The sequence below is a fragment of the Cyprinodon variegatus genome, unplaced genomic scaffold, assembly GCF_000732505.1.
Source record: "Cyprinodon variegatus isolate N-32 unplaced genomic scaffold, C_variegatus-1.0 Scaffold248, whole genome shotgun sequence".
NCBI classification, from domain to species: domain Eukaryota; kingdom Metazoa; phylum Chordata; class Actinopteri; order Cyprinodontiformes; family Cyprinodontidae; genus Cyprinodon; species Cyprinodon variegatus.
Window position 1 is genome coordinate 714,623 of NW_015150701.1, and position 8,107 is coordinate 722,729.

Genomic DNA, 8,107 nt, shown 5'->3' on the forward strand with positions numbered 1-8,107 from the left:
GAAGAACAGTATTAATCAGAGAAGCAAACAAAAGTTCCACAATGGAGCCTCACAGGTTGATCTATTGTCACGACTAATGTTTGTCTTTCAATCAAAAACTTAGCCTATTATGGAATATTGATAATAAATAAACCATTTTTGAATTGCTATAAGACGTGCTATTAACATAAGACGTTCCTGTGGGGAACACAGTAAACATTTGGAAGAGGATATTTGGTCAGATAAGGCCAACAAACTACATATATGCAACCAAGAAAAACTATTTCCTCCTTTCAGGAAAATGAACACTGCACACCAAATTAAACAAATTGGTTCCACAGTGAAACACGGTGGTGGTGGCATCACACTGTGTGGATTCTTCCCTAAAGAGAAAGTGGATCAGGTCAGAGATGGTGGAAAATAACTAGAAGATAAATAAAAGGGAATCCTAGATGACGCAAAATTCTTTGGATTTGTTTGATTTCCAGAAGAGCAATAATCCTTAACCAGGGTCTAGAGTTGATCAAAGAACAATCCTTGGTTGGAGTGATCCACTCAAACCAATAAGAAATCTATTGTGAGACTTGAAGGGATTGGTATTCACAGCTTAAGATTCAGTCATATTTCACTTGAGCTCTTTTGCTAAGAACAACAGGTATGCATTTCACTCTGGCTTCAGTTGCAGTAAAACATGGACTGGGAGCTTAACACAAATGTATACCGCACTTTTCAGATTTAATTAGTAAATATTCTAAAAACATCCTCATTATTATACATCTAGATTTGAATTAGATTGTGTTTTGCTTTCATCCTATTCAAACACAGTTAAATACAATGTTGTTTCTGACAGTTTCATGACAAAATCTTTCAAAGCTAAATTAAAATAAATACAGTTATGCAACGTCGGCAATTAACTGTCTCGCCTAAGTAAGCCTGCTACGGTAGAGACAGCCGGCCCCAAAATGACCCCAGTTTTTATTAATCTGTTTCGACAGCTTCGTTCTTGGTTCTCATGTAGCTACAGTAAAACAAACTGACCCCTCATGGGGATTTCTTTGCCAATGATGATACTCCGACCTGCTCAAGAATAGAGCTGTACAAGAACCACATCTCGATAATGTGACACCAAGTTGTTAGGGACAGACACTTTACATGCTTTAATGTTGTAAGTTGAAATTACAGTGCACAAGGCTTGTTCTTGCACATTGTTAGCAATGCTGATATAAAAACCCTATCATATTTGTCAGCATTAAAAAAGATGATAATCATTCACACAAGGACATAAAAGGCTCCTGATCCTGACTTATTGTAAAACCTTTCTTTCTTTTTTGGTTTCTTTAATATAAACTCCCCCAAACCAGGCAGAGATCCAGAAGCACCTCCTACCGTATTAACCATACTTTCAAAGGGAATTACTGAGCCATACGTAAACACCATATAGGTATAGAAATGACTAATCAAAACACCGTATTTCTTTTTTTTTAAAATTGACATACTTTGTCCTGTAAATCCCTAGTGCAAATGTTTGGCTTTAGATTGGTAAGATATGTATTAATAAGTCAGACAACAGCAAGTGATGCAATATCTTAACCCTAGAGAAAACTGACAAATTGTTGGCATACTATAGTGTTTACTTCATCTTATTCACAGAATAACTTCTATCAGTAATGTAATACAACCTAAGTTTTTTTTTTTTTTATCTACAAAGTGGCAAATTTCTTTATTTTTTTACTCATTTGTTAATCAAATGTTGGAATTTTTTAACAGGTCAAAAAACTGATAAGTACTACAGTCCATAATATTAACGTTGCTCATTGTGTTAAGCAGAGGTAAAGCCATCCTTTACAGCTGGAGCTGTAATCACTTTTGTTTTCCCATTGACATTCATCTCCCTCATCAGATCCACACTGGAGACTCAACGAAATCATAGAACAAATGGTGAAAACTCTACTTTGTTTACTGAACCAAGCAGACAGAGGGGCTAATCAACATGAAAAAGGGATTTACGTAAGGTGTTGTTAAACTTTTGAAAGCAATGTGTTTTATTTCTGAACATGTTGAAGGGGAAAAGAGGAGGTTTAACATAAAGCAATGCATTTGGCTTCATTTTTTGCACACCTTTTGCATACATTAACTGCTGTATTTCTGTAGCAGTTTTATTACATAGAGACAGGCATACCTATCAAGTACAACAGATGTGACGAGTTTGGACCTGATTGTGTGTTAGGTAGCAATCAAACAGCAGGCAAGAAGTGGTCAAAGACAGAAAAAAAAATTCAAACCTTTCAACTGCAACCTTAATCCTAATGAGATTTTATGAAAGTTTCAAATTGGAGCCGAACAATATATTGAATTGCAGTTGTCACTGCAGTATTAATTTCTCAATATTGCAATCACAAAAAGGACTGGTGAATTCAATATTGTCTTTTACTTATCATGAGGGATGCAGAGGGTTTTATTTATTTATTTTTACAGTACTTTGTGACCTATTTTTATATTTCAGTGGCTGAGATGCTGAAGCTCACAAAGAGCAGTGAAAAGTATTGGGGGTTATAAATAATCATCATTGTCACAGCAATATTCTGCAATAGCATTAGACCTGTGTATTTGTTTTACGAGTCTGCTTCATTCAAAACCTAAGAAATGATTAAAAAAAAAACTGTTTTTATTTAATGTGTATCTTTTGTCACAGACGGCAGTATTTTTTTCTTAAGGATTAAGTTATTTACTCCTGTTAAAAAGATATGGAATATGGAATAAGGAAGGATTTACCTGGAAATGTAATCACCCATTTTAACATGTCTCGCACATTCAAATGGCTTTGTTATTTCACCAATAGCAGTTTTGAAATATTCTTTTGTTTTTATTATTTTAATTACCTTGAACTTGATTTACTCAAGGCGAAAAGGTTCAGTGTTCAATAATGTAAAATAATAAGAAAAGGCCTCTTTCTTTGTGGCTGGGTTTTTGCTATTTTAGTTCTTTTGAGATCTGGTTCTGAGCTCGTCTGCCTGGCTGTTTGTTTCATGGATGGGGCTGCCTTTGGAGCTGGTTGACACTTACCTTTTGTATCTCTGCTTCTTTCTGAATGTCTGCTTCTGTCTCCTTGAACCCTAGTCGTTCTCAGCAGATGGCTGCTCACACTGAGTCTGGTTCTCCTGGAAGTTTCTGTCTGTAAAAAAGGAGATTTCCTCTCCACTGTCGCTACATGCATGCTGGGTATGAGAGATTACTGTTGAGTCGGTCAGTCGATGCAGTCAGCTGCTTGACTTTCTTCAATTAAAATTTTAATCCTGTTTTATACCAGCATTTGTGGCTTAAAATTCCTGCCTAAAATATAGAATTCCAATTATTTTTCACCCAATAATGCAATATTGTATTTTTGGTTTGATTTTCATTCGCAGGAACCACAGGGATGTAATTGTTGTAAAGGTTATTTTTTATTTTAATGATCCTGAATGGCGGGTTGTCCAGAGTCCATTGTGGCAGGACTTTACGGTTACCATTGTGTTAAAAAGTGTTTACCTTCACTCTCATTAGACTGCTGAATGTTGTTTAAAATGGGGTTTAAAAAAAAAGAAAAAAAATCGCTGAATGTTGTAAATTGTAAATTGTATACCAGTCTTATGTTTACATTTTATCACTGCTGCACTTTAAAAATGGAAATATCTTGAGAGCTGTACTGAGCGAAATTTCTTTTTGTATACACTCTGTGTGTACTAAATGACAAAGTCTGTCTAAGTTTAAAGTTGTAGGGAAGTCATATTTAAATGTCAAATCATTTTGGCTTAAACATGTATATGACCAGACGATGTTGTCCAAAAAGTTAGAAAATTGCTATTCTAAAGAAAATCCGGTCTTTCCTCCTCTAAATAAAAATGTATGACGGAGGAGACTCATACACGACCTCCGACGCAAAACTCTCCTCCTCTTGCGTGTTTCCGCTGTCCATAGCGTTCCTTGACAGTGTCGTTGCCAAGTCACCAATTTAGTGCTACTTGGTACTAATGTCATTTCCCATTGGGAACCTACTAGCACTAAGTTGCTAACTGGTTAGCAAGATGCCCTTGGTAAACAACCAATCATATTCACTTTATTCACTTGTATAAAGTCGGGCACCACTCAGGAGAATTGGGAAATGAAACGGTTGGAACAGACGTTTCCCTACGACTTTTAGTCTAATGCATGGATGTGCACTAGCTGCAACTATCTCAGTGTGGTGGTAAAGCCCCTTTTAAGTTATTACCACCACTGAAAGGGCTGGAATCAGAAAGTAGGTGTCTCACTGTTAAATGTAATGTGACCAAAATGGAGGGGGTCTGTGATTTGAAATTGGTATGTTACATTTGGATTATGTTGCAAATAAAATTAATTTCCCTGTCCTAAAGCCAAGTAATAAACTGAATATTAGGGACTTTCCCATCACAAACTGGTCTAATTTATATAACATTGAGATCATGTGATTAAAAACATATGAGGATAAACCAATACATTTACTCCTACATTGGAAAGTATAAAATACTATTTCTCAGAAGTTGCTGAATAAAGGCAAGCGTCTAATCTCCGATGTAGTCAGTTGTGTGTGTCCTCTAAGCTGGTGGCAAATTGTAGACAAAGTCCAGCATAGTCACACAAAGCTTTTTTTCTCCACTCTTTGATTTAGAAAGAAAAGCATCCCAGAGAAAGTAGTTTGACAGTCTCAGTCGATGTTTCAGGTTTTTATGTGCCTGACTGGACTCCTCCGGAGGCTTCTATCCTGTTTGAACTATGAGAGCTTTCTGGTGTGTTGTTTCTTATCCAGCTCCTCCGAGGGGCCTGTACACTCCCTACGTGTTCTCTCTTATTGAACTCTTCCTGGGGCCCATGGAAGCTGGGTCTGCTTGGCAGAGCCCACTAATATTCCTTAATGATGTGCCATCTGTCTCTGTCAACTTTTTTTGTGCTGCCGTAGCCAGACATCGTCTTATTGTGGCTGGCTTCAAAAAGAGATAAGCAGGGCCCCCCCCCTCTTAGATACAGGCAACAGGAACAGATATGAAGGAGCATCATCACTACCAGAAAATATAGGAGAAAAAGTAAACAAGCTTATGGAAAGAAACCGTTTTGACTTAGTTCTGATAGAGCGTTTTGGTAGGCAAATGTTGGGCCACATTAGCAGCATTTAGTTGCCAAAGCCAAGCCGTGCAGGAAATGACTTGCAAAGCAGGAGGAGTTGTCTGATGATTTTTTTGAGCCAGATGAATCTGCATAACACTTTTAACAATAATTTCCTGGAGTCCCGCCACACTCTGTCTTTCCATCTGTGTGTTTACAGCAATGATCAGGGGTTGGCAGCCTGAAACTAGTCATCATGGCTAATGATGAGAATGTAAATTTTCTTTGAAGTGTATGAGCTTCACAGAGTGGGAAAATGTGCGATTTTTTTCACCGTTTGCATGGATATCTGATATTTTCTGCATGTGTGTTTCACTGCCCTAGCTGCCAGAGGAAGCATATTGGTGGCGATTGGCATAGTTACTTCTGTCGTGTCCTGTGTGAGCGTTAGCAGCAGAAGGTTCGGTTGGCTGATAGCGGCACAGACAGCCGAGCCACCTCTCCTCTTTTCCCTGTGAGAATGACAGGCCTACACAGAAAGCTGTTTGAGCGTCAAAGCTCTGAGCCAACAGCATAACTGACTAAAACTGCTAATTTGCTCCACAGCCATTCCAGTCCATAAGCTATCAGTCATTTTTCAAAATAAAAACAAGGGATATCCACAACTTTTAGCAGTAAAATTCTGTTTTGATATATTTAGTTTTTCAGACAGTAAATTGCTGCTCAGAGTTGATGTGTGTGTAATGTATGTCTGCAGCTAATAATTATTTCGCTGATATCTGAGGATAATTTTTCGATTAGTAATCGGATAACAAAATGTTCCTCAAGGACGATTTTATAAAGAATGGAAGCCACTTGAAGGTGAAGATATGCCATTTGAGGACTTCTGGATAGAACATAGTGAACAAAAAAGAAAAAAGTTTCATATTGAATGAATATATATATTTATTATGACTTTGGCACAATAATTGCTCAGAGTCGCTTTTAAGCTTATGGCAGGTTTTAGAGTGTCTATACTCCACTTAACGATAAATCAATTACTTATTTAGTTGACGGTTATTTAAGTAATTGATTAATCACGATTAATGCTTTTTGTTAAAAAAATATCATGTTAATTTCAGTAAAAGTATTACGTATTAGTATTATGCCCAGACTAGGACTGTAACTAATGATTATTTTGCAATTATTATTGTTTGATTAATCGATTAATAATTGGATAGCCAAAGGTTCCTTAAAGAAATTTTTTTTACAGAATTCAACCAGGTAATTGAAATAATCAATGAATCATTTAGTAATCGATTAATAGTTAACTGGACTCTAAAACGTATCTTTAGCAATTATATCAAAATCGTAAAAAGAAATATGTTTTGCGTTTAAGATTTTAAAAAACGTTTTCGTCTGCCATTATGCTCTATCCAGAACTCCTTAAGTGGAAAAGTTTTAGTTTCACCTGGTTTAATTTCATAAAAAGTCTTCTTTAAGAAACCTTTTGCTATCCGATTATTAATTGACAGAATAATCTATTTGCAAAATAATCATTAATATCAGCCCTACTGTAATCCCTTTTAATATTTACATTCTGGATGTCGTAAAGATAGCATGTGTGGCTGCAGCTTATTTCCATACATTTTGTACTGTATTGAGAGTATTTGGTTTAATTTTCCAACAGTTTGTGGCTCAATTCTCTGATGTAAGGCAGGGCATTTTCCAGTGAGGCTGTCTGATGAGCATACTCTTGTAGTAGTTGCAGAGTGCACAATTATACACCACACTGGAATAATTTCAACTCCCTAAACTAAATGGTGGAAATTGCATTAGAGATGTTTCCTTTCCACAGCTAATACTGCTGGGGCAAACTAAATATAAATGACCTTTTTCAAGTACTGCCAACGTATACCAAGATAGCTCCTATTATTAGATATAGGTTTTATTGATCTTTTTCCTTCCCTTTGTGTTATATCTATAAGGTTTTAGTATAGAAGTCTCTGTCTTTGTCTATATTGTCCTTGCAGACTGCAATGAATCTTCCAGGAGGAGGCAGATCTGGAGAGTATCAGCGCATTAAGAGAATTAATATTGATTTTTAAAACAAAGTTGACATGGGGTTTTTAAATTGACTCGAGAAATGCTTCACTTTAAAAAGTCTCAGTGTGTAGTTTGTCAGTGGAGTGGAGAGAAACTTTACACTCCATTTGTGATGTAATAAGTTTCCAGTGAAGGCTTTCCACACTTAAAAACAGGCCTTTTAAAATGGTGTGGACGACTGTAGCTTCATTTAAAGCTTGACCAAATTAAACCATCTTATTGTTCATGAAACTCATTAAAAAAAGTATAAGTTGCACAAGAGAAAAAAAATATTTCTACTTGATTTTTAATCCTGAGAGGTTATTTATGATGTTTAAAGCTGAGCAGGATTCCCGGTGCCTTTGATGGCAGTTAAAAGGAGACAGCAGGCAGTCTCACTGTAGCGGCTGTGCTTGCAGGGTTTAAGTCTCGGCGGCCAAGTTTGCATGCTCAGTGGGCCGTTGGAAGGAATATCCCCCCCAAACACCCCCCGGCTGCTTGCCCCACTTTTGGTCTGACAGAGACAGATCATACAGACACCAGTGTTTTCCTTTCCTAACTGCAGCCCATCAACCCATCAATCCCTTTGACATGATATTTAATAACTGAGCAACTGATCCTTGACTCAGATTTATGTAGTGCAAGGAGATTTCCCTCAGATTTTCAAAAATTTTCCATCATTTTCCATTTTCCATCAATGCCTATTAGCATTGATTTTTTACGTTTTGCTACAATACAACCTCATGCTTTAGGGTATATTATTTTGTGTTTTGTATGAGAGACCAATGGAAATCATTGAGTTATTAAACACTGAGTATGTCAGAAGACAAACACTATATGAACTCCAAATATGTGAACAGGAACGCTTGCTGCAGTTTTCATTTTTGAAAGATTTGTAAGCCAATTTTCACATATGCCGGACTTTATGTTGGTTATAAAATCCTATGAAACACGTTGAGTGTTTCGATGT

The 8,107-nt window shown here is 36.6% G+C and overlaps 1 protein-coding gene across 5 annotated transcripts in view; it reads left to right on the forward strand.

Annotated features, from left to right (window-relative positions):
• The window catches only part of cacna2d2 (calcium channel, voltage-dependent, alpha 2/delta subunit 2), a 241,815-nt gene that overhangs the window by 49,189 nt on the left and 184,519 nt on the right, over window positions 1-8,107 (forward strand). The window lies entirely within an intron of this gene.